The 27,565-nt window shown below is 43.2% G+C and overlaps 1 pseudogene; it reads left to right on the forward strand.

Annotated features, from left to right (window-relative positions):
* Positions 1 to 3,242: 3,242 nt before the first annotated feature.
* LOC146805762 (HAUS augmin-like complex subunit 8) overlaps positions 3,243 to 27,565 on the forward strand; it is a 118,778-nt pseudogene continuing 94,455 nt past the window's right edge.

Genomic DNA, 27,565 nt, shown 5'->3' on the forward strand with positions numbered 1-27,565 from the left:
GCTTTATCCCCAGGCGTAACACGACCATGAACATTCACAGGTTGTTTCGATTGCTAGGGGACCCGCTGGTGGACGCCCCGTGCCCGGTTGTCCTTTCAGTGGATTTAGAGAAGGCTTTTGATAGCCTGGAATGGGACTACCTTTGTACGGTGCTACGGAGGTTCGGCCTCGGGGAGGGCTTCATCAGGTGGACCAGGGTTCTGTACGCCTCGGCGTCAGCCAGGGTTCGGGCGGGGCCGCTGATTTCCTCACAATATCCGGTGGAGCGAGGCACGAGGCAGGGGTGTTCGTTATCCCCACTGCTCTTTGCGCTGGCGGTGGAACCTCTTGCGCTGCATCTCCGGTCGGGAGCCCATTACACGGGCCTGTGGACTCCTTCGGGCCTGCACTACATTTCATTGTATGCAGACGACCTGTTGCTCTTCCTAGAAGACCCGCTCGCTGCCCTACATGGGGCTGCGACGGCGCTCACGGAGTTTGGGGAGGTCTCGGGCCTCCGAGTGAATTGGACTAAGACCTGTCTTTTCCCGGTCCGCAGGGGCACCCCCACCCCTGCTCTAGGTAGGGAGATCAGATGGGAACCCGAATGCTTTAAGTATCTAGGGGTGTATATCTACCATGAACCTTCTGACCTCCTGGATGGGAACATTACCCGGGGCATTCGAGCACTTCGAGGCAGTATGAGCTTTTGGGCCACGCTACCGCTCTCGGTGGCGGGGCGGATCGCCTTGCTTAAAATGGTGGCGCTTCCCCGGTTGTTATATTATTTCCGGACACTACCGCTCTGGGTCCCACCGGCCACGTTTCGCCTATTACGATCAATGATAGTCGGATTCCTCTGGGGCTCGGGCCGCCGGCGGGTGGCCCTCAAGACCCTGATGAGGCCGAAGGAGGAAGGTGGGCTTGCGGTGCCAGACTTTGAAAAGTATTATTTAGCGGCGCAGCTCCAGGCCTTCACCCAGGAGATCGCCCGGGAGTTCCGGGGCCCAGAAGACAGGAGGGGAACGGGCATGGCCAGGCATGTTCTCTCCTTCATAGCGATGAGACAACGGTTGACCTTGCAGAACTTGTCACAGGAGGAGCGGACCCTTCGCCTGTGCTGGAACCGAGCTCATGCCCGGGGCCACCTGAGGACACCGTATGCGCCCGAAATACCTCTGGGGATGCTAACGGCTTTGCCCCATGGGGGCGATTGGTCACGGTTGGCGACCTGGGAGGACGCCGGTCTACAGCTAGTCGGTGATCTATACGAGGACGGGTCGCTCTTGCCCTTCCAGGAGCTCATTGATCGCTTCGGGATTCCCCGCGGCGATTTTTTGCTGCACTCGGCCCTTGTTCGAGCGATCCAGGCGCACTGGAGATGCGGGCAGGAGGAACCCCCCTTATCCCCGGTATGCCAATACGTGATGATGTCTGCGGGCACGGTAAAAGCGGTCACTTGCCTTTACGGCAGGCTGATCAATGAGGGGCTGGCTCCCCTCACCACCTTGAGAAACCGTTGGGAAGAGGACATTGGCAAGGAGATCTCGGAGACGACCTGGTCCCAGCTGGTACGGCGAGCCTGGAAGGGCACACGCCACGCCCGCTTTCAATTGGTCCACTACTACGTGCTCCATAGAGCATATTTGACCCCGGTGAAAATCAGGTGATATTTTGCTACAACTTCGGCGGAATGCCCAAGGTGCCCGGCCCAGGAGGCGGACTTTCTCCACATGCTATGGGCCCCTATTGACATCCTATTGGGTAGAAGTGGGGAAGACCCTGGAGGAGACGACGGGGAGATCCTTATCGTTTGACGCGGCGGTGGGTCTCCTGCACTGGTTCCCTCATACCCCAAAGAATAAAATATCTAGCAAGTTTATCGATCTGGGGTTGCTCCTTGCTAAACGGGAGGTGACCAGGAACTGGAAGGCACGAGCTGGTCCGACGGGAGGCCGGTGGCACAGCGAACTTTTGAAGTGGGCGGCGGGGGAGAGCACGTTAAGATACCAGCTAGCTTGGAGGCAGGGTACTGAGAAGGCACAGGAGGCAGCGCTGGAATGGGAGATGTTAGTGCAGGCCCTTAGGGACTATTGCGCCCCCAGCGACTCTGAGCGTGAGGAAGCGGCTCGCCCCGAGTCCCGATAGACAATTGCACTTTTCAGCTCTGTTGCTCTCCCCATGGGTCCTTTAGTAGATCCTGTTGCGGTTGTTGCCGTGCGCTGATGGCGGGGGTGGGTGGGTTTTCCTGGGTTTGTAGTGTGTTCAGGGTGGGGTGTTCTTTTTGGGTTTATAGGCTTGTTTGGAAAAGCAGATGACGGACAGTGGGTCATCCAGGCCAGCTTTGACATCCTTCTGAGCCCCCATTGAATCCCGCCGCCCGACCCCAGGGTTGTGGGCTAAATGGCTGTGTAAGCGACTCATGGTGGGGGGACGGAGGGGTATGTCTCATTGATCTGGCTTGACATATAATGCTGACCGATTATGTAACGATTTACTGATTCCTGCAATAAAAATAATTTAAAAAAAAAAAATGTACTGGCGCCTCTGTAGTTATGGTTAAATCTAACTTTGCACAGGAGAAGCGTTTTGGTTTTGCTACTAACTGTCAGTCAGCTTTTTTGTTTTGCACTTTTCCTTAATAAAAAAACAGCACTCCAAAAACAAGTTACTCTTCAATCTACAAAATCAGCATATTTATTTACATGTGCACAATAACTAGTGTGTGCAGAATACAAGTTAACCTTCTTCGTCAAACACAATGCCTAATAAATATACATTGTCGACTTTGTAAGAAAGAAAGAGATGAAGAGCAGGGCCTTGGCGAGAACATCCATACCATCTCAACAAACGTTTCAGTCTTTGCCCTTCCTCAGGAAATCAGTATGGTAGCAAGTTGTGTTTTATGCCCGTAAATACTAATCGTAAATCATGAGGGCACAGCAGAGGCGCAACTAGAGCCAAATTTCGGGAGGGGGGGGGTAAGAAAAAAGTTCGGGGGGGAGCTGAATCTTTTAAGCCATAGGCAGAGTGGAGCTGCAGGGGCTCTTAGAAGGGGTGAAACAACAGCGAGGCCTCATTAACATGCAAATGGTCTTTTAAAGACCTGTGAAGTGCCCGGGTGCGGCTGTATGTGCGCCATGAACCAGTCTCTTCCCGGGCTGCCACACACGACGGGGGGGGCTGAAGCCCTGTAAGTTCAATGGGTGTTGCGCACCGTAACGAGACAAAACATGCCCCTATTCCAACCGTAGGACCGGGAAATGCCGGATTTAGGGAATGCCCCCTCAGAGGATGTATCCACCAATAGCTCTGGGAGTAGTAATGAAATCACGGTGAAAAAGCCTAAAGGTGGAAAGATGGTGCAGTCTCGTTATATGCAGCTGTATGAAAAGAAAAAAGTTGCAAAGGTTAACCTGCAAAATACAACCATCTGTTCAGGTGTGAAGCCCCCAGAGAGGACCGGCAGTGGTACACCCACAAGAAGGTCCATGGCGCCTCAGAGGTTCAAGGCCCCGAGTGGACTTCCACCTGGCACACTGGATACCACCATCTTTGGGAAAGGTGACCTACAGTCCACTTTGCTGGAAGGCCATAAAATCGCTCGGCCTGATCTTGATCTTTCTGTTATTAATGATAAAGCATTTCAGATAAAGACTCCAAAAGCCCTCTTCAAAGCTGATGCTAAACCTCCCAAAAAGGAGCTGCCTCCAGTCAGACATGCCAACACTCCCGATTCAGGCATGAGACTACCGATTTCATGGCTAGTCTCCCGCCTCCCGATTCCTGCAAGCAAAAACCCGATTCCTCGGGGTTTCAGCAGACAGGGCTTGGTATTGTGTAACGTGTTAATTCTTCCAGCAATAGTCAGAATTGCAATGCAGGAGGTCTAGAAGAGGTGAAACACCAACAAAGCCTCATTAACAAGCGAATGGTCTGTGAAGTACTGGGAGGGGGGTGGGGGGGGGGCGGCGGCTGTGTGTGTGCCCGAAGCTGTTTCAGTCTGGGCTGACGGGGGAGTGGGGGTGCATGTATGCACTGACCTCAACCTGCCAGGCCAGTGCAAACTCTTGCATCCCCCTCTTTCTCTGCCTGCCATTGCGCTCCATGCTTCTGAAAGGTGATAAGAAAACACGTGAATTTGCTTTCAAATGTCCGATCCTGCAGCAGCACACTTCCAAAGTCCATACATGACAGAAACCCGATTGAAGGCCCCCTTCTCCCGATTTTTTTTTAAATCTCCCACTTTGCTTTTCTGAAATGTTGGCATGTATATTCCAGTCCCTGCCGTCCCTGAGGAAGTTCTGGCAATGAATGAGGCACAGACACAGCTGCTAACCTTACTGCGCCTAGAGATTCAGAAAGATATGCATCGACTGGAGGAAAAGGCTGAGAAGAATCTGTTGCTAGTGTGTGAAGAGAGAGAGAAGCTACAGAAGAAAGTGCACGAGCAGAAGCGTCAGCTTTCACTGTTGAAGAAGGAGCAGCAGCTAGCAGAGGTGCTTGCAAGCCAGACTGCAGTACTTATGCCATCCACTTCCAAGGACGAGCAGTTTAAAAGTGTGTATAAAACATTTGCCACAGCCCTGGATTCCACAAGACATGAGCTTCCTGTCAAAAATATTCACGTTGAAGTAAGCAACAAGGACTATTTGGAAAAATTGCAAAAGCATTTGACAGGTACTGAATCGCTTCTGGCTGAGTTTTAGCCGCCCTGGTCTGAAGAAAATTCCAAGCCATTAACTAAAACGAAAGAACTTGAGGAGGTGGCCCTGCATATTGACGCAGATCTTCCAAGCACTCTTACGGAGATTATTCACTTGGCCTTTAAAGTAAGCAAAGAGAGTACTTTACAGAACTTTGGCTCCATCAAGTGGCCAAGTGGTGCAACAGCAACGAAAATCAGTGACACTCGGTTTAAACCGAGTCCGCTGATTTTCGTCCGGTAGGGTACTGTCGGTCAGATTCGGTTTAAACCGAATTCCGGACAGCCTACCTATGTTATAACGCACAGTGCTATGCCATACATATTACAATCTGGGATCCATGGGCCCGATTCACAGAACTAACTTAAGGCAAAATCCTAAACTTACTACCATTTTCGTATTCACAGAAGGCACTTACTCATTTTGGTATTCAAAGAAGACACTTACTCACTTCGGTATTCACAGAAGTTAGGAGTCCTAACTTTAGGACTCCTAAATGCCTTCTGTGAATACCGAAATTCTTAAAATTAGGATTTTTCTCAGTTTAGGAGTCCTAAAGTTAGGACTCCTAACTTTACTACTACTAAACTGAGAAAAATCCTAATTTTAAGGCTTTCGGTACACAGAAGGCATTTAGGAGTCCCAAAGTTAGGAGTCCTAACTTTACTACTACTAAATTGAGAAAAATCCTAATTTTAAGACTTTTGATATTCACAGAAGGCATTTAGGAGTCCTAAAGTTAGGAGTCCTAACTATACTGCTACTAAACTGAGAAAAATCCTAATTTTAAGGCTTTCGGTATTCACAGAAGGCATTTAGGAGTCCTAAAGTTAAGAGTCCTAACTTTACTACTACTAAATTGATAAAAATCCTAATTTTATGACTTTCGGTATTCACAGAAGGCATTTAGGAGTCCTAAAGCTAGGAGTCCTAATTATACTACTACTAAACTGAGAGAAATCCTAATTTTAAGACTTTCTCTATTCACAGAAGGCATTTAGGAGTTCTAAAGTTAGGACTCCTAACTTCTGTGAATACCGAAATGAGTAAGTGCCTTCTGTGAATACCAAAATGAGTAAGGGCCTTCTGTGAATACCAAAATGGTAGTAAGTTTAGGATTTTGTCTTAAGTTAGTTCTGTGAATGGGGACCCATATCTTTGTCACAGTGCATATGCAACATTACACTCCCCAGCACATATTTTATATTACAACTTTAGAGACTAGTTAGGTTACACAACACTGCCCTGTGCATATTACACTCCAAGGCGCATATCGCATAGCACGCGCTAGTGCCTGTGCTATCTCGCGCTCTCCAATGAATCTGTCATTTCGCACAATGTATTGCATATTATATTTCACGCCCCGGTTCATCTTATATCACACTTTTTGGTGCATAGTTTATACCATATACTATATCTAGTTTTCATTTTCAATCGTGCTCTCAGGACTATGTTCTATATAACACTGTGTCCTCCTACCCTTTTCACAGGCATTACATTTTGCGATGGGGGTGGAGGGTTAGGGGGTGTTTCTGCCAAGTGAGCCCGGAGTCACAGTCACAAACGTCCTCTTGTTCCTGAATAAAAGTGAGATTATGCTGCATACTTGTTCATATTTTAAGTAGTTTGCACAGACCCACATTTTAAAAACAATAAAGTTCCTAATACCCACCTTCTCTGAACAGTTAGCTTGCTGCCCATCCACCTCCTCCCTATCCTCTGTTGTCTGAATCCATGGACTAGCCTCCTCCCTCCTGCCATGCATGGTCTGATGTGCTGCTGCTGGAGCGGGTTATGCAAAAATGTTGTATACCCATCCCATTTTGCATGTCGTTTTATTAATTAGATTAATTAATTAATCATAATCGTACTAATGGTTTGGAGTGATGTGGAAATAACTAATCAACCTTTTTCATTACCGAAATACACGTGGGATTTGCATCTGCATGGCCTAATTAATGACGTGAACTAAATTTCGTACGCATATTAATGGTAGATAATTAGAACATTGCATGATATATGTCGCTTTGATGATGAAATTGTGATTCGTGCTTCATTTAGTAAGTATAAACCGCATTGAGTGTTGCTTTTGGCTAGATAAATACACACACATATGGGTATTAGCGAGGGAATAACATTTAATTAGTCATTTCTATGTATTAATTACGTGTTTGTGTTTCTTTGCTTATCTTGACTATTCTGGCCTATCAAATGATGGCTGCTTTTGGTGCCTAACCCAACTGCCGACGCTGAACCAGGCTTGGGTGAAGTGCGCCTGCGCTAAAAGATGAGCAACAATGGCCCTGTCTTGACCCCAGGCAAGCTGTACTTATCAAGGCCACTGGGAAAGGTGCCAGCGCTACAGACAAAAGGCTTTATTAAAGAACCGGAACCAGCAAGTATGCTGACAACAGGGACTAAACCTTATGGGAACGGAGAGGTTGACCCCTGATCAACCAATCAGAACAGTTTAAAACTCAATATTGTTACATTTTGCTATTGAAATTATTATAAAACCCATAGAATAGAGACGTTGGAGGGTCGCTCCTTCGATTTCCTGATGATATGCTGACGAAGAGGACGGTGACACTGCAGGACAGCTGTTAGCCTGAATCTTTGATGGACTGAATTAATGCCCAAAATCCTGATGAACTTAACCTGCTAAATTGATGGGGAAAGATTTGCGAGATTGCCAGATTTGACATAGAGGACGACTTTAGCAAGAATAGGTAAATATGAATGGCAACTTGATCAAATGAATGATTTAATCTGCAATATTAATATAAAATATGGATTTGAACAGCTACAGAAATGAGTTGGGTTGTTTATTCATTGAAATGTGTTAATGAAAAGGTTAATTAGAGTATTAGAAATTCAATTAAATCTACAACTAACAGATCCATCCCGGTCATGAGGGGAATACCAAATGTAGAATCTAGGGCCTAATGAGTATAAGAAGGGTTTGTAGGTCTGTTGCTCATTAGGGTAAAGTGGTATCTTCCTCCCTCATTATCCAGCACTTGGAAGGATAATCGCCTCTCGTACGGACTGATGGTGAGTGTGTGTTGGTGTTATGGGCCCCACCAGCGAATGTATGGATAGTGTGCGTGTGTGAGATCTTTTGGTCCGCAACGGTAGGGAGGGATTTTGCACTCCGCGCTGGAGCACTGCCACTGCCCTCCATTTAGCATGATGTACCAGTCCACTCCTCCTGCCCTCCATTGCCCAATTCTATGGCCCATCATTGACCTCCTGATTAGCCTCTGTGCTTAGCTTGCTGCCCCTATTCTCCTTCCCCCTGCCCTCCGATGTCTTTGTGCACGCCCCTGCTCCATCCCTTTTGCCCACCATGTTCCATGGACCTGCCACTCCTATCTACTCTGAGTGTTCTGTTGAGCTGCCACTCCCCTCCCACCTGCCTAGAATTGTCAGATGACTGTAACCGGTCCCTGCTACCTCCACCCTGCCTGTCCACATGCCATGCCCCTATCCCCTTCCTCCTGTCCTCCATGGTCCATTTTACTGCCACACCCTTCTTCCTTCCCTGGTCTGTTGTGCTGCAACTGCTCCTCCTGCCTGCCCGCGCGGTCTGTTGTGAGGCCCCTTCCCCTGAACTCTCTTGTCTGTGCCCAGGTCCTGACCCTCCCTTCTATCCTCCATGATCCTTTGTGCATGCCCCTGCACCCTCCTTCTTGCCCATCATAGCCATTGTGCTGCCACTTACCCTCCAGCTTGCCATGCATGATCTTCTGTGCTGCCATGGCCCCTCCCACCTTCCCTGTGTGGTCAGCTAGCTGCCCCTGACCCCCTCCGGCCTTCCCTCCATGGTCTGTGTGTATGCCATCATAGTCTCACTGTTGCTCTCCATGGTGTATCTTGTTTCTAGTGCACATCCTGCCTGACCTCCATGGTCATCTTGCTGCTCCTGCCTTGCCCCCTTGCCCCCAGCCCTCTGTTTCCATGTGCAGACCCCTATTCCCTCCCTCCTGGCTTGTCTGTTCCATTGTAATGCCCCTGATCCGTCCCTCCTGCCCTTTATGGTCTGTCATTCTGCAGCTTTCTCTACTGTCTGCCCATTATGGTCAGCTAGCTACCATTGCCTCTTTCCCCTCTGTTCTCTGTTGTCCATGTGCATGGTCCTGTCCCCTCCCTATTGCTTTCTATGGATTGTTGTGCTACACTCCTGTCCCGCATGCGCTGTGTGGTGTATTGTGCTGCTGCAAACCCTGATGCCTGACCTGTAGGGTCAGTTTGGTGCACCTCTCCATGTCCCTCCTGTCCTCTGTTATCCGAGTCCATGTCCCTACCCCATTTCCTCCTGCCTACCATGATCCAATGTACCATACTTGCGAACATTTTGAACTTGGTAAGAGGGAGATTTTGAAAAAAAACTGGGGTATTGAATTTCCCCTTTGAGTTACATTGAAAAAGAGGAGATTGTAGACAGGAGAGAGATAAAATAAAGCCCATTTGAGCTTAAAAACTTTGGACGTTTCCTGGCTGAAACGGGTCTGTTGGCATGTATGGTTGTACTACCACTGCCTCTTCCTTCTGCCCACAATAGTGTATTATATTGCAACAGCCTCTCTTGCCAGTCCCGTATTGTTGGTTTGTTGCCCCTGCCCCCCTTTCCACTGCCCTCCATAGTCTGTTGTACTGCCACTGCCCTTCCTGCCTGCCCAGTGTGGCCAAATTGTTGCATTTGCACTCTCCTACCTGCCTTCAATTTTCAGAGTCCGTGCCCCTGGCCTCTGCCTCTCAACAGTATCCAAATGAGCAACTAGATTGTTAACATTCTATATTTATTACAAAAGTGTGGAACGCCTGACGTCATCTTGATGTAATCAAAACTGTAATACCTAGAGTATTTCCTTTAGAAATTACATATATGAGAGGGTCTTATTTGCATCAAAATTATGGTTAGTGCTCTAAAAAACTAAAATGAGGACATATTTTTTGAGTTTTCAAATAGCGACAAAGAACTTTTACATTATTTGTATTCTTTATGTTTTTTTATCCAGTTGACCACTTGCTTAAATGTTGCACCTTGGGGAGAGGATGTGGTGTTACTTCCAGAGCTGCAGACTTTGCAACTGGGGAACCAGGTTGGAGTTTCTGCTTCAGCTCAACATTCTGTGATTCTGGTCAAATCACTTAATCTCCCCATGTCTACAACCAAAATGAATTCGGTTTTGTGTGATGTAACCAATACTCATTTAAAGCACTCCAATACCTGACAAGTCTGCACTATATAAAACTGCAAATACTCAAAAAATAAGTGTTTTGCACACTTCTGTCCTTGGGCTACATGTGGGCTACATCTGGGTGATATTTGTGCTGCATTTGGGCTCTTTTGTCTCTGGTGGCCATCTTGGGAGATTTACTTGTTATGAAGTTTCCTAATTTCCTCATTTACTGCAGTCTCCTCAGTAGGAAATGCTTTCAGTTTTTTACTTTGATTCCATCAAGAAGGTATTCAGATATGTCACACATTTGCCATAAATTCTGAATGTTAGCACTCTAGTTGCTCATTAGATCACTGTAGTAAAGCTACTGCTCACCACGGAAGTCTGCTGCCGGTATTAAAAGTGCATGTTTCAGTCTGCATATCAGAAGTTTTTAAAGAAATAGAAGAGGATTTGAGAAGTCACTCAAAATGAGCCCTAATTTTTCTTTCTTCAGCACTAATCATAATTTCTATGGCAAAATGAACCCCCTCATTGTGTTCCTTTTTAAATTAAATGTTTTCAGTGTTACCAGTTTTTTCCAATCAAGATGGCTTCAGGTGTGCCATACTTTTGTCATAAGTAAGACAGTAAGCACTCTAGTTGTTCTTAAGAACACTCTGGGACATTCTGTCATTGGGCTATACTTGGGCTACATCTGGGTGATATTTGGGCTACATTTGGGCTCTTTTGTCTCTGCTGGCCATCTTGGGAGATTTATTTGTTATGAAGTTTCCTAATTTCCTCATTTACTGCAGTCTCCTCAGTGGGAATACTTTCAGTTTTTTATTTTGGTTCAATCAAGAAGGCATTCAGAAGTGTCACACATTTGCCATAAGTTCTGAATGTTAGCACTCTAGTTGCTCATTAGATCACTGTAGTAAAACTACTGCTCACCAGGGAAGTCTGCTGCTGGTATTCAAAGTGCATGTTTCAGTCTGCATGTCAGAATTTATTTTTGAAAAAGAAGAGGATTTGAGAAGTCAAAATGTGCCCTAATTTTTCTTTCTGTAGAACTAATCATAATTTCTATGGCAAAATGAACCCCCTCATTTTGTTCCTTTGTAAATTAAATGTTTTAAGTGTTACCACTTTATTCCAATCAAGATGGCTTCAGGTGTGCCATGCTTTTGTCATAAGTAAGACTGTTAGCGCTCTAGTTGTTCGTTAGAACACTCTGGGACATTCTGTCATTGGGCTATACTTGGGCTACATCTGGGTGATATTTGGGCTACATTTGGGCTCTTTTGTCTCTGGTGGCCATCTTGGGAGATTTATTTGTTATGAAGTTTCCTAATTTCCTGCAGTCTCCTCAGTAGGAAATACTTTCAGTTTTTTACTTTGATTCCATCAAGAAGGGATTCAGATGTGTCACACATTTGCAATAAATTCAGAATGTTAGCATGCTAGTTGCTTATTAGATCACTATAGTAAAGCTACTGCTCACCAGGGAAGACTGCTGCTGGTATTGAAAGTGCATGTTTCAGTCTGCATGTCAGAATTTTTTTATGAAATAGAAGAGGATTTGAGAAGTCACTCAAAATGTGCCCTAATTTTTCTTTCTGCAGCACTAATCATACTTTCTATGGCAAAATGAACACCCGCATTTTGTTCCTTTTTAAATTAAATGTTTTAAGAGTTACCACTTTATGCCAACCAAGATGGCTTCAGGTGTGCTATACGTTTGTCATAAGTAGGACTGTTAGCGCTCTAGTTGTTCTTTAGAACACTCTGGGAAGCTGCAGTAGAACACAAAGGAATCAACTGACAGTCTCTGCCCTTGTTGGATGTACATGTTTTACTGAGAATGTCAGACTTCATTCTCACATGACTAAGAAAGATAATGTGAATTTACAGAAAATATGCTCTCAGTTTAGCTTATAGATCACCTTCCAAACCTGTGTGGGAAAAGCATGAGAAAATAGTTTTCTCTCAAACATGATATCACAGCAGAAGGCTTTTTCACATGGTAAAATCACCTTAGAACACACCACAATTCCTAAAATGAGTATGGTACCATCAACAAATGATTTATAATGTAACTAAAGTCTTAAAACCTTCTATTAACTGCAATGCTTTTTAATGAGGTGCTATCATGTATATTGGTCCCAAGATGGCTGCCAACACTTCTTGGATGAAGTGCTGACAGCCAATCAGATCTCACGATGAGATGTGTGGTTAGGCTCCGCCCAGATATATGTGATTTTACTTTTGATTTTCTCAGGAACTACTGAACGGATTTACACCATATATGCAAAAGGCACATGCCTGACCTGAGGACTACCTCTTTGCCAAATTTCAAGTAATTCTGTTCAGCCGTTCGGGCTGTACCTTCGACTAAAGGTCCTATGGGAAAATGCATGGGGAAAACGTGTTTTGGGACCCCCCTTTTTTCTCAGCCCCCGCTTGATGAATCACCCCGAGACTTTCAGGGTAGGAGCTGAGTGGAGCGCCCCATTAGTTTTGAAAATTTCACGAAGATAAGTCAACCGGCGCCAAAGTTATTCAAAATAGAATTTTCAGATTTCCTTTGGGAACTCGGTCCTAACTATAACTATCTACTGGCGACCACCAGTAGATAATATATATATATATATATATACACACACATTACCTAGGTAGCCATAGTTAGGATATAGTTTCCATAGGAAGAAAGTTTTTTCCTTTGCCAATAACTTTACTGCTGTTTGATGAATCTGCACACATTTTTTAAAACTAACACGACGTTCACTACAGCTGCTATTTCAAAAGTTTCAGCGGGATCTGTCAAGTGGGGGCCAGGAACCAGGGGTTGCTTAAAAGCGCATTTTCCCCATATTAATTTCTATAGGACCTTTAGAAATGGCTACCGCCTGATCTGTTGGATGGAATTACATCAAATTTGGCAGGAAGGTAGATGTTGGTCCAGGGAAGTGCCTTTTGTAATTTGGTGTAAATACGTACAGTATTTGAGGAGTTATTTGAAGGTTTTTCAGATATACAACTAGGGACGCAGAGGATTCATGACCCCTCTCAAGATTTCGTGCTGAGATCTAATTGGCTGCCAACACTTCAAACCAGGTAGTTTTGGCAGCCATCTTGTGACTTGGTTGAACAGAGTCACTGGAAAAAACATTAAAATAAAGAAAAGGGGGCAGGCCTATTGGGGGTTCCCACAGGGGTTGGAGCCATGCTGGATTCCCAACTCCCACACGCTTCATTTGAAATCGGCCCAGAGTGGGCCAGGTCCCTGGGTCAAGTGTATACAAGTTAGGAGGGTGGTGCACGTGTCCCTCTCCTTGGAGCATTAATCTCCTGGGACTGCCACCTCCCCGGAGAATTTAGAAAATAATATGGCGATTCTGTGCCCTGGGGACCGCCACCTCTCCAGGGAAAATCATTATTGAATGCGGGGTGGCCCACGCGGGACCCCTTGTAGCACCAGGGAACACAACTTGCCCAGGGCACAGATTTGAAATAAAAATAATGCATGAGACGCCCACCCCCGTGAGACTTGCTGCTGCAATATTTTGCCTTTTATATTGCAGAGGCCTTTTCAAGTATTACCTTCTCCATCATGTGCCTGTTTGTCATTAAACACAGAAAATACTAATAACATTATTATAAAAAATCATATGGAAAATCCAGGCAAAAATGTTTCCATGAACATATTATAAATCGGTGAGACCTAGTTAGGAAATGCAAAGGTGTGAATATCATGATCATCAAAATTGTAATGAATCCAGGACACTGTCATATTATTTTTTTTAAATCATACAACTTTGTGAGCAGCAACCTTCTAGGCTCTAGAAGTGCTGCTGTGATAGGACTTTCAGGAACCTGTTATAAATTAACAGATTGTAAATAGATACACTCTAAAACTGTGCATCCCTTTGTTCTTTTTTGACTATATACTTAGTATAAACCCTGTAAACCTTTATTAAAGTCTTCTTTCCTTTGCAGGTGATGAGCCCTGAGACACAAGTGAGGTACGCCACAATGCATGCACCACTGCTAGGAAGAACAGGAAGCTATGCAAAATCCATATTTTGCTACAATTAACTTTGTAGCATGAGGATGGAAACCAGGCCACCAATCAGTGACCTCAAATGGTACAGCAGTGCAAGATTGTAGGAAGCTGACTCTTTTTTAAGTGTACCAAAATGAGGAGCAGCAGTTTTGGTTTACCTGCCCTGGTGTGTTTGGGTGTAGAGGTGCTGATTGCAAGGGTAGACTCGAATGTTATACCTGCAGTCTATGGAGAAAACCTGTCAAATAAAAAGGCTCTGTTCTTGAGAGTCTCTGGGGCAAGGGTGCACCATCAGTAGGCTTGGACTTGAGCTGTGGGGCTCGGGTACGGAGATGTTTTGTCCGACGGGATGCTTGTGTTGGAGGCTCTCACTTGTTAGGTCGAGCTGGAGATGGGGACAAAACAAGACACAAGAGCTGGTCTTGATGATTACCTCTCTGATCATCCGTAGGGTGGTTGTGACGGTGTTGGTGTCCAGGCTGGACACTGAACAAGCCTTGGATGCTGCAAGGGGTCTGCAATCCCAGGTATTCATGTAGGGTGACTCCTGGGGGTCCTGCAATCTCTAAACTTGGTAAGGAGATGAATCAAACCTCCTGGAGATTGATTACCTCTTCCTGATTGGGTGCTGCATGGTGGACCCGGTGATCTGCAGAGCAGGGTACCGGATTAATGTGGCCGGTGCCCGTCGGCTGCAGGGAAGTGGCTCTTCCAATTCAAGGGAGATGCTGTCTGGTTTGATAAGTGCTGCCAGATCTATAAGGCTTTTAGCTAGAGACCCTTGGGGTCACTACACCCCCTATATGACCACTTCCTTTGGGGAGTGGGCATAACCCTGTCCCATAGTTCCTAATCCCAGCAAACGCAAGTTGTAGGAACCATTCTTTCGTTGACCACATCAGGGGGCCCACCTTGAGGGGGGTGGCTAGCCTGGTGGTGCAACACTCAATGCATAGCAATATTCCCACCTGCTCTAGTACCAAAAGTACCTAAGGGCTACAGGTGGCATCTCCCAGGTCTGGGGAAGTCGAGGTCAAAGGTGGCAGGGGCTTTGAAGCTCCTGGCCTTGATATGCTAACTCACTAGCTATCCTGCTGGAGGAGGTGTGAACACCTTCCATGGGAACAGGTATTGTTTCTGGCCTCAGAGACCATTGGGTCCCACCTGCAGGGGGTCAGAAACCTGTCTGTGGTGGCAGCCTGGACATTACTAGTCAGCCAGCACACTAGAGGGCTAGTAGGTTTTAGGGTGCACCTCTAAGGTGCCTTCTGGGGCAGGTTATAATAAATCTAGTATAGAGCAGATTTATTAGGACAAGGTGTTTGAGACCAAACACCAGTATTTTCAGTGAAGCCATCATGTAGCTGGGTAACTCGTGCTCCAGTCCCCGTATATATCTTAGGATGCCTTCCCTGAGCACTTTCAATAACTAATAATAGAACTAGACATCACAGAAGCATATCTTCTCATGCAGATATGTCCTTACATATACTATAATGCACCCTGACTTAGGGCTCTAAGTCCAACTGAAGGGGTGACTCACATACATATGGTGCATGCAGTGCACTTTCGCATGGCACAGGGTGAGTGTGCCAATTCATGTTTTCAGAATGATTTACACCATTTCACACAGCCAGCAATGACAGTCTGCATGTCATTTGTTTGTGGTTCCCTTAGGGTGGCATAAGACATGCTACATCCCTGAGGGACCCTCTTAAGTACCTATGCCCTTGGTACCAGGGGTACCATTTACTAGGGACTTACGGGGGTGCTAAAGTTCTTGCCAATTCAGTTACAATTCATCTTTAAATTGCTGTAGGGGAAAGAGCCCTGGCACTGACATCTGGTTAGATAGCCTCTGTGCACCACCAGAGTTGAAACCCAGCATCTAGTAGTCAAAAAGGGGGCAAAAAGTGCAAATAAATCCCAGTTTCCTACAAGGATGAGAGCCAGGATTGAGTAATGCTGTAAATGGTAAACATGAGTCATGCTGAGATCCAAAGGATTTATAGGCTTGATATGGCCAACATGGAAAACATATTTTAATTATTATGGATACTTTGGAGCCTTCCAGCAGAGCTAGAATTCTATGCAAAAGGCACCACACAATAGACAGTAGGATTGGTGCATGCTTTTTCTCCAAAATATTTCAATTGACCATCGGCAATATAGTCTCCTAAGTAATAGGCAATATGCAGAAAATGAGAGGGCAATGCTACAATGGTATTTTGGATACAGTGTAGTCAATTCGCTGCATTAATGTAGACCTGGTGGCCTCAGATAGATAGGAACCAGTGCGCTGCAAAAGTAAAATTGTGTGATGTGGACCCGTGTATACTGTGCTGCTGTTTTAGGTGACATGGGTCACAACACAATGCCATAAACTTGTGGAGAAGCAGAATTAGTCATACTGCGTTGACCGATTGCCCTCAACGTACTGGGCAGATAAATCAACTCTTCATCATTAAGATTACAATGATTGTTGAAGTTGAAGTTGAATCCCACTATCTATCAGCAATACCATAAGGGGTTTCTTATGGCGGCACCTACATGGAATAGTGTGAATATGTGTCACAAATTTCCGCACAATGAAGATGAATCTACAACTACATGTACTTCCCTTACAATTCCCATGTCTCTTGCTTTGGATTCCTCCAAACCTGACACCTTCTTTAATGCTTCCACATTAGACGTCTTGAGTGTGGTCATAATATATTCTTCTCGTGGCTTGAGGAAGAGAATACCATTGGTTGCAGCACCTTTGTACTTGTGCTTGGTAGCTACCTTACCTAGCATTTTCAGGTTTGGCACCTGTTATTAATGTCAACACAAAGTGGTTACGTTAATGTGGTATTGATTTTGTCAGTTATCCCCTTTCAGATGCATCTTCTTCTTTGTTTTTGGTGGTATCTGCTGCATGAGATTGCACATTGGATGGTTATAGTTTCTTACTTCCTCCATGGCCACAACCTCAAGCTCAGATATCTTGTACTCCCTTACACTGCTGGGGTCCATGATGGAAGAGTTTAGCAGAATTCTGCTTGTGATATCAGAGGATAACAATGAATTCAGTTTTTGTAGTATAAAGTTACATTGTTTACAAGAAACAAATACCAGCACATTCCCAGAGGAGTATAATTTGTTGTTGTGCTTTGGGGTGTCCTGAGGTTCTTCTGTATGTTACTCCGGCTATTTGCATGCCCTAGGGATTCATTCAATCACTACAGAAACTTGCAATGCCTGTAAATGAGCATTTCTTGAGACTTTGTTCATGTGCTATTTATAGGATGTGGTATTTACCACAACTAGTAAATAGCAGACATTCAGTATTTAAATGTGCATTAAATATTGATCCAGCTGTGCAGGGTAAAAACTCCTAAAAGCTGTTAGGTAGCAGACCCTGTGGAATCGGTATTCAGTGACTGTGCAAGTTTGATGGTTTGAAACATTTAATATTGCCCTATCTTTCCCTGAAACTAGAGGGATCTGATTGACATAACAGTGCATGAGTTTTACAAATCTTCCATTTAGAAAATGACCATCTTTTGTGTGGCTGTGCTCATTCTCCATGATAAAATTGGTGTCCCTCTACTTGACTTCCATATATTACCTAGAAGTCCCTAATATTTCGTACAAAGTATACCCAGGGCCTGTGAGGTAAATGCCATTTGTGAACTGCAGCACCCATTGTGCCATTCACTATACTGACAATGCAAACACGACTACAGACCTACCATTTGTAGTCCTGCTCCTGTGTCAGTTTTAACCTGCAATTTGACCTGTCAAAATTAACTATTTGACAGGTTCAAACCTTCTTTTTAAATATTGATAAGTCACCTTTGAATAGGCCTTACTGCCTACAATGCAGGAAGCATAGAATTTAAAAGTAGGCCATGTAGAAATGTAATGTTACACATGCCTTAGAGTGAAACAGCCTCAAAAGCTATTGCCTCTGTAGCAAAGTTGACTGTTTCACAGGAAAGCATTGGAATGCAGTACTAAATTTAGTTATGTTATTGTTGATTAGGAAACTCCTGGAAAATTAATTCTTGGATTCTTTCAAATATGTATTAAAAGCCTAAGTTACAACAACGCTGACGGAGATGAGACGGATGTGACCCACACACGTTCCTGTCAGAGTCACCTGATTCATGGATGTCCCGCCCACGAGAGGAGACGCTCTGGAGAGGAATGGTCACGGTAACGCGGTAATGCTGTTGTGCTCCGACTGCTAAAAAGCTCCCAGACAGTGTTAAGCCCAGTAAGGCGAGCGCGTGAGCAGGGAGGAAGGGGCGAGAAACAGAAGAAACGGAGGACGGGACAAGCTAGGACGGAGTGAGGAGCAAACAAAAGAGAGGCATCGGCGCCCGTATCGGCACCGGTATTGGCAGAGCGGAGCTCGTATACGTCTGGAGATAAGAATAAGGCGAACGAAACGAGCGGCAGGCGGTAAGCGCCGTTGAGGTGCGGAGTGCCAATGAGACGGGGGTGTTTGGTGAGCTTGTGTGAATCTTTTTGACTGGCTGTTCTGGCTGTTCTGGTGGGGGTAAGAGAGACTCAGCTCAAGGCCAGTACACCAAATACGCAAGTATATGCCAATATACTCCCAAGATTCAAGGAGACAAAACTTCTAAAACCTCTCAAACCACTTGTGCCCCAGCTGTTACCTGGACATTGTATCTAGTAGTGTCCAATAGAAGAAAGAGAGACTCTCAGCTATTAGTACCTGGAACAAGGAAAGAAGGGGAAGAGGAGCACTTGCCTATTGTTTCCTATCCCGCTGTCTTTGCATTGGAAGGAAAAGACTCCTTTATTGCACCATTGTTTGCTATTGCCCCTGTTATGTACATGCAGTCTGTTGCTCACAGTCCCTGTCTTCATCTACTTCGTAAGCCCTTCAGTTATCATTATTGAAGCAGTATTGAAGAAGAATCTTTAAGTATAACAACGTTACGTGGCAGCAGTAGCAACAATTTTGACAATTTGATAGCTCTAAAGCCGGGGGGGGGGGGGCAAGAGAAAAGAAGAAACAGTTGGTAACAGAGAAAGGGCGGAAGAGAAAGAAGCAGAGAGAAGCATAGGGAGATAAGGAGAGAGGCAAGGTGGTGAGAAGGTTTTGCAATGAGGAGAGGGAAAATAAAATGCTTTAAACACATACGGAGGCTTTTAAGTTTTGTCAAGGGGAATCCTCTCAGCAGTACTCTACGCTCTGTGATCTTTGCTCTTTGCTGTAGACTAAGGGAGATAAAAGAAGATATCGGTAGTCTTAAAGGCAGCGGCAAAATTGTGGAATAAACAATCTAAGGTTGGGACTGGAAAGGATTTTAAAAAATCCGGTCAATCACCATCAACGCCAGTTTTAGCACACAAAGGTGCTAGGAGAGGAAGAAGGAATGCTCAGCAAAGAATGGATTTAAAAGTTAAAGCGCTAGCATTGGCTGAGAAAAATAAATTACCTGGACAGAGTGATTTTGACAAAACTTTGGAGGAGGAGAGGAGGATGAAGAAGAGGAGACTCTATCTGATCTCTCAGCTGATATAAGTATGTTGGCTGTGGGTGGGAAAGAAAGGGGTGGAGTAGAGGATGCACCGAGCAGAGAGAACGATAGCTTGGCAAATTCAAAACAATATCCTCTCTTCGGCAGGCCCCCCACGATACGGGGAAAACCTACTAGCACGCCGCAGCCGAATCGGGAAGAGCAAAAGGCGGAAGGTGAAATATACCTACAGGATATGCTGGATATGCAGTGACAGAAAACACTACTCATCTCTGCCCATGTGCATGCCTCTCCAGCGCAAGTCATAAACCCACAGCCCATACTGAGATTGCACTCAGGGCTACAATCTATAGAAGTGAGTACAGCCATTCATGGGAAATCACCATTGATTAGTCAGTCGCTGATTCAAATAGCTGAAAATCCCCAACCTCAAACTCAACCAACACTGCAAAAGACATCGCAATAGGAAGTTGGTAAAGAGATACTCTTAGATGAGTTGGATTCTATGCCTGAATTAGAATTACAATTAGAGTCAGAAAAGGAAAAAGAAAAAGAAAAGGAGACACTCCTTGCCTCAAGAGTCAATGTAACCCTGGGTAAAAGAGCAGAGCAAGACACTTTAATACAAGAAATGCTTACAACTATTTTGCAGGAAATACGAGACCTGAAGGCTTCGCAAGAATTCGAAATATCACAGCTGCATAATAGGTTAACAAAGATGGAGGAAAGTCTAGGTAGTTTACCAAGAAGGGTTACTGAGGCGGAGTTTCGTGTCTCAGCCCTGGAAGACAACATCGTTATTATGCAAAAAGATCTCCAGGTGTTGAATAAGAGCAAGAGCCAGATGGAATTGAAGCTACAAGATTTAGAGAATTATAACAGGAGATCCAATCTGCACCTTGTGGGGAAAGCGGAGGGATTGGAAGGTGCAGAAACGGTGAAATGGACTGAATCCCTGTTGAAAAAGGTAATACCTGAATTACAAGGAGACCTCACAATTACAAGAGCCCATAGGGTACCTGCACATAAACCCGTGGATCCTAAATACCCTCGAACCATCCTACACATTTTTCTGACTATAGAATTAAAGAACAAATCTTAAATGTGGCAATATCAAGGAGATCATTCAATACCAATGACATTAAAAGTTTTAAAATCTTTTCTGACATGTCAGCAGCCTCTGCCCATACACGTAAGGATTTTGTCAAAATGGTTGACTCTTTTAAAGCTAAAGGAGCACAGGCGATGATTTTGCAGCAATCCAAATTGAAAGTCATAGCCAAAGGAAAATTGGTTATCTTCACATTGATACTTGAGGCTCAAAATCTTTTGGATGCTCTCACAGTTGCATGAAGAAAAAGGGGAAAAGAAGGACTATGTGGTTGTTGTAGGCCATAAGACTGAGCTGTTATAAAAATGTTCTTTTTTTTCCCCTTGAGGGGTGGATGTGAAGTGAATCAGGGGACGCAACAGGATGCAACAAGATGGCCTCCAATAGGAAGAGGGAGGAAGAGGAAAAGATAGTGGTACGGGTTAGGGTTTCTCTTCTTATGGGGAGGGTGGGATGGGGGGGAGGGTTGATGGGGGTGAACGGGCCAGAAAAAGAGAGTTCATAGACGGAAATGTTTTATTTTTTTATTTTTCGAATAAGTTAAGGAAAAGGATACATAATGTTGCTAGGGAATGATACTGTCTTGTATAGCTGTTATATTGCACATGTTGTACATATTGCACATATTGCACATTGGATATTAGATATTGCACTTTATTGCACTTCAGTGTTTACCTTCCATAATTGATATAAATCATACTGTAGTATATTGTTTTGAGTGGCCTAACAGCAACCTGATTTGCACTTTAATAGCTTTTTGCACAATTGATACAAACTGTACTGTAATATGCTGGCCTAGATGCGTGATTTGCACTTTATTGTATGATTTGCACAATTGTTATATTAGGCATGGCAGACCTGCGTAATTTGCACTATTCAATGGCCTGCATTTTAGCATATAACTCAGCTCGTTATGGTTTTATCGGGAGAAGAGATCTAACGATTGAGCGGTTACTTGTGCACTTTGCATATTTGCATAAAAATTTCATTTAGAAAAGTATTTTTGTACATATAGCACATATCAAATTTTAGATGAGACTCCCTGGGGCGCATGGATAAAGCAGGTTCCATTATGAATAGGAATAAACTCTCAATTTTATCATTGAATGTCAATGGCTTAAATAATAGGCATACAACTGGTGCTTTAGAAAGTTGGTTAAAAAGTCACCACCCAGATGTAATTTTCTTACAAGAGACACATTTCCGAGCTTTAGCAGATGTTAGTAAGATGTTTAAAAACTGGGCGGGTTTTTATTGCTCGGCTGTGTCAAGGACAGCTCATAAGGGTGTGAGCATCTATATAGGCAAGCATGTCCAATTTCATGTTGAAGCATCTCATTCAGATATGAGGGGCAGATGGACATTCTTGCATGGGAAAATAAACTACACAAGCGTGATACTTGCAACAATCTATGCACCAGTTGTAGATGACCCGCTCCCTATTTTGCAGTTAAAACAAGCACTGACAGGTATACCTGGTCAGATTATATGGGGAGGGGATTTTAACTATTTGCAAAACCCTGTGGTGGATTCTACAAAAAAGATTGAAGGCAAAATAAACCACAAGTATGTACTGCATTACTGAGTTGTAAGACAGATTTAGATATTTTAGACGATTGGCGTCTCAACAATCCGGCTAAACGTGAGTACTCTTGCTATTGAGCAAAGTATGACTCATCATCAAGGCTTGATTTTTTTCTAACTTCCCATAATCTGGAAGTCAGTAAATATGAGCATATAGCGAATGCCTTCTCAGATCATGTCCTCATTAAAATGGAAACTCTTTTAGGGAAGAAAAATTAACAAGTATCAAGAAGGTGGTATTTTAATAAACTTAACTTAGCAGATGAGCAATGGTGCGCAGATTTAGGGAAGGAGATTGGTTCCTTCTTCTCTATAAACAAAGATTCTGCCCTAATTAACATAATATGGGATGCTGCTTTTGAGGCTACACTGAGAGGCATAATTACCTCAAAAGAGATACCAAAATAAAAAGCTAAGAAGGAGGAAAGAATGGCAATAGAAAATAGTCTAGCCCATGCAAATCAAGAATACTTCAGAAATAGGACTTTAAATAATAGGCAAGAAGTACTGAATGCAAAAATAAGAATGAGGGAATTTTATTATGACTTAGGGGATAGGGCAAGCAGACTATATCTTCAGACAAGTTATGAAGATTGCGAGTACACGGGAAGATTGCTAGGAAGCACAAGTTCGAAACAGAATTGAATACATTCAGGACAAAGTAACTAAAACTTGCGTAAAAACTACGCCGCTAATAGGCGAGGTGTTTCTTAGACATTATAAAGACATATATCAGACATCCCAGCAGGTCTCTCCAGAAATAATTGATGAATTTCTGCAGCAATTGCCAATTTCAACTGTGGAAAATATTTTAAAGAGCTGCTGCTAGCCGAATTTACGAAGGAAGAATTAGATGCGGTTATCAGCTCTTTGTCTAATTGCAAAGCCACTGGAGAGGATGGCATTCCCGCAGAATTTTTTAAAGCATTTTCTACTGTACTCTGCCCCAAATTTTTAAAACTTGCTAATTATTTATTACAAGGGGGTGACCCACCTGCATCTTTTCGTACTGCAGTAGTGGTCAGTATTCTAAAAAAAGATAAAGATAGTGAAAATGTGAACTCTTATAGACCAATAAGCCTTTTAAATACTGATTACAAAATGTTTACTAAACTCCTTGCCAATAGGCTAAATAAGATGGTGGGATCCCTTATTGAGACAGATCAGTGCAGCTTTGTAGCAGGGAGACAGCTGTATAATAATACATTTTTTTTTATTAGAGGCACTAGATTTTTTCAATATCAATAAGGTTAAAGCGCAGATTTGGTTTTTAGACGCCAAAAAAGCATTCAATCTTGTTTCTTGGAATTGTCTTTTTACAATTTTAGAATGTTTTAGCTTCCCAAATGAGATTATTTTTTATTGAAACAACTCTATACAAACTCACAGGCCCAAATTTTAATCAGCTCTGTTAATATAGGGACATGCCAAATAAACAGAGCTACCAGATAGGGCTGTCCCCTTTCCCCGATTTTATTCGCTCTATTCATAGAACCATTAGCAATTGCAATCAGGGAAAAAAGAGCCCATACGGTTCTGGTTTCAAGGAATGACAAACATAAAATTATATGCTGATGACATTGTCCTCTTCCTGAACCCAAATATACATACCCAGATGGAAGTTATGAGTATTTTTGCAGAGTTTGAAAAGATAGGGGGTTATAAAATTAATAAGTCTAAAACAGAAATTATATTATGTAATTGTGATGTGAACTCTCTTTTACTAGAATTTAGACAGATATACAATACCCGTCCGACGAGGTATTTAGGAATCTATGTAACTCAGAGAGTAGAAGATCTTTACTCCCTAAATTATATTCCATTGTTAAAAAAGGTACAGTCTCAGCTAAAATGATGGAATCAGCTCCCATTGTCAATAATCAGACGAGTCGTGTTAATTAGAATGTCTATTCTTCCGCTTTTTAATTTTCTTTTTAGTGCAGCTCCTTGTGCAATACAGGCCACTTTTTTTAAAGAAATAGACAGTATGTTTTCTACTTTTCTATGGATAAATAAGGTACCAAGATTAGCCCTTAGCACCTTAAACTACCCTCTCACTGATGGAGGATTATCCCTTCAAAATATTAGAAATTATTATTATGCGAAATTTGCACATCACAGTTTTTGATTTTTTTTCTTAGATCCTCAAGAGGTGGATAACTTTTTTATGAATAAGATCCTAAGGCAGTGCAATATAATAGACCCAACGAGAGTGACTAAATATCCTAAAAAAGTCCGGTATAAGAGCCTACAATGGTTACTTAGGCAAAAAACTCAGCTGTTAGCACACTACGATATTTTAAGAATTAATATTTCAACAAGGCTTTCAAACATACATACGGGGGAAACAGGTCTTTTAGTGAATAATATACTAAAGTTGTGGGAAGAAAACGGGTATGTTCAAATCCAGGATTTTATTAGGGGGAACTGTTGGAAAAACTGGGCGGAAATTGAAACGGGACTTCAACATTCAAATACAATTTTGAAATGGTCATTTATTAAATTGAAATCCATATTGGAAAATTTAGATATGGAAAGCTTGTGTTATAAAATTAGCATTAGCGAAGCCCTTAATTCCCACACACAACGGAAAATTAGTAACTGGATTAAGATCTTTGATGATAATAAATCTCTTTCACTATACAAAAAAGTCAGGGATAGATGGAAGAAAAGGGAAGACATGGAGATTCTTAAATCAACCTGGAATAGGTTTAACAAACTTAATGCAGCCATATTCAGAGGGGCAAACTTTAAACGCATGCAATACTATGCGAAATGGTTGATATATAGAACACCCTCTTTTCTTCATAAAATATACCCACAAATAGAAGATAAATGCTTTCGTTGTGCAGAGAAAGGAACCTGGACGCATATCATCTGGGAATGGCAAAAAATCCAGAGTTTCTGGGAGGAGATCGAGAAATATCTTAAATTTATAATTGATCCGCGCATTTTACTTGACAAATCGACAGTGGTTTTGGGCTGCTCTCCTGCTACATGAGGAAGGCTTGTTTGTTGCAGTTTCAATAGCAAGATCTTTAATTCTGTAATTGTGGAGAACAGAGAAGGTACCCACTTTTAATGCATGGAGGGAAAAGTTGTCTAGAATACAAGAACTGGAAAAAAATATGCATTAAGATCAGGAACTGTAAGAAAATATGAGAAATATTGGAGTGTGTTTGAGATATAGAATAATATCTTGTAGTGGATATAAAAGGAGAGAATACATATTTGAGTATAAGTTTGGTTATAGCACTCTGCACTTTAGACTATGTTGATCCTTTGCACTTTTGCACTTTAAATTATTAGGTCCTTTTTCTGTATTGTAGAAACGTTGTGATTGCACTACTGAGTATTTTCTGATATGGATATTTATCACACTGTAATACATTGAACTTTAGATTTAATTAATTTCCTTTTCAATATTTTGAAATACGTATTTATATATGATATTATTGTATGTTGATTAAGTCTATGAACTCTGCAAAAAATAAAAAAATAAAAAAATATGTATTAAAAGCCCAATTCACTAAGAAAGTCAGATTTTTTATTAACATTACTAGCAAAGTACATTTGGAAGTAACATTTTCTGTGTGTAAAACCTCTTGAGGCTAATTTGCTCTAGCATCCAGATACAGCCCTCTGAATGCTTAACCCTAAGTGAGATGTGAAAATTAATCCAGAGCAGGAGGCAAAGGCTAAGCTGCGGGGAGGCGTTTCTGTTCCTCCAGTAAGATGACCATTTGGGCTATGGTCAGGAACTTGCTTAATTGCAAAGACATGCTACCCTGGAACTTACCTGACACCTGGGCGGGGCCCTCCCTTGTTCCCGCAGCCAGGAAGGATCCTATCACAGAGGGACAGGAGCTGCATCAGAATTGGTTTTGAAGGTTCATTTCCCTGGCTGAACCTATTGGATAGGCACACAAACTCTGAAGTGGGAAAGAATGGTTTTGCTATCTTGAGTTAGGCATGGTTTGCTGTAGGGCACATCACACAGGAACTGCTATAAACATAGATAGGTAGATGCCCCAAGGACCTTTACTCTTTTGGTTAGGGAGGGGCTGGAAATCACTCACACCCACATGCTGGTGAAAAGTATAAATGCAGCACCAACAGTGCCCTCTTCATAACACTACAGGACCTGCAGAAGAACGGAAGAGGACTGAACTGAGACCTGAGAAGATCTTAGAAGCCTGGACCTACTCTGCCTCATGCACCTTGACAAAGAAGTTGACTGATAGAGTCATAAGGCTGACCCAGAAGTAAGGTACAGGGACCAAACAAGAGGCTTATCCTGCAACTGCCCAACTGACCAGTTTTAACTGGACCTGCCCAAGACTCTGCTGGTGGCTTCTTTTGAAGTAAGGCTTTAACTCCCAATTGCTGTTATGGGGGTCTGAAACCCTTGGTTGTGTCTAACTGTACACCTCCTAACATTTCCTGAGACCTGGGGGTTAAACATGTTTTGGCTCCCAAGACATCTGGAGGACCAGGAACAACCTGCAAAGCTGACCCAACCAAGGGACGTTGCCTGATCTGAGGATTCAGGTTCTATAGATTTTCTGCAGCAGCACATCTAATTTAATGGGACCTTGTAGAAAAGGCATGCAGCCTTGTGGAGCCCTTCGAGGTTGCAGTCTTGCCCCCATTGAAGAATCTGAGCTCCAAATAGGTGACTAAGTTAGAACATAGAAAACTTCACTGGATGAAGGCACCAAAAGTAGTCAGAGAGAGACCTTCTCTTGTCATGTGCATGGCCCATTGTAGTTTTCCCTATGTTAGCCTAACTGTGCATGTTGCAGGCCGCATTTGCTTTGCGCACATTACTATATAAACACGTTTATCTTTGTGCCACATTGTATTTTTAGACAGAACTTGCAGCTGTTTAAGCTTTCTGTTGTTTTCTGGGATTTAGTCTGAACACAGCAGAGAAGGTCAAACCACAATGTCCCTTGTTATTTTGTTCTGGTCAGGCAGTAGCACCTACACACAACACATGAGTGCAGCTGTTGTTTGTGGGCATATCTGCATTGTCGTATAGGTATGCGCAGTAATGTGACATACATAGAGAGACTTACTGTGAGGACACAGCTGTACCTGAGATGTAGAATGTCCATCTGTGTATGCTAAGGTACGAGGTATGCTACTAATCCCAGAGATCTATGTTAGATGATCCTTCTGCTTCTGTAGAAGGGGAGGGGGGTTAGGCTAATCTGTCTTATAATATGACAGGGCTTTTCCTAATATATGGTTTACTGACAATGCTGACATATAGTCATTCTATTGATATATTTTATTTGATCTATTTATTTCCTTTTTAATTAGATGATGGATTTTTGAAAACAGATGTTTTTATGTGAAAATTATGTGATTTGTGCTTTTATGATCTATGTGTATGTTAGATCGAATAAAGTATTCTTGACTTGACTTGACAATGCTGATGGTATTTT

This window comes from Triturus cristatus, chromosome 8 (assembly GCF_964204655.1).
Source record: "Triturus cristatus chromosome 8, aTriCri1.1, whole genome shotgun sequence".
Classification (NCBI taxonomy): domain Eukaryota; kingdom Metazoa; phylum Chordata; class Amphibia; order Caudata; family Salamandridae; genus Triturus; species Triturus cristatus.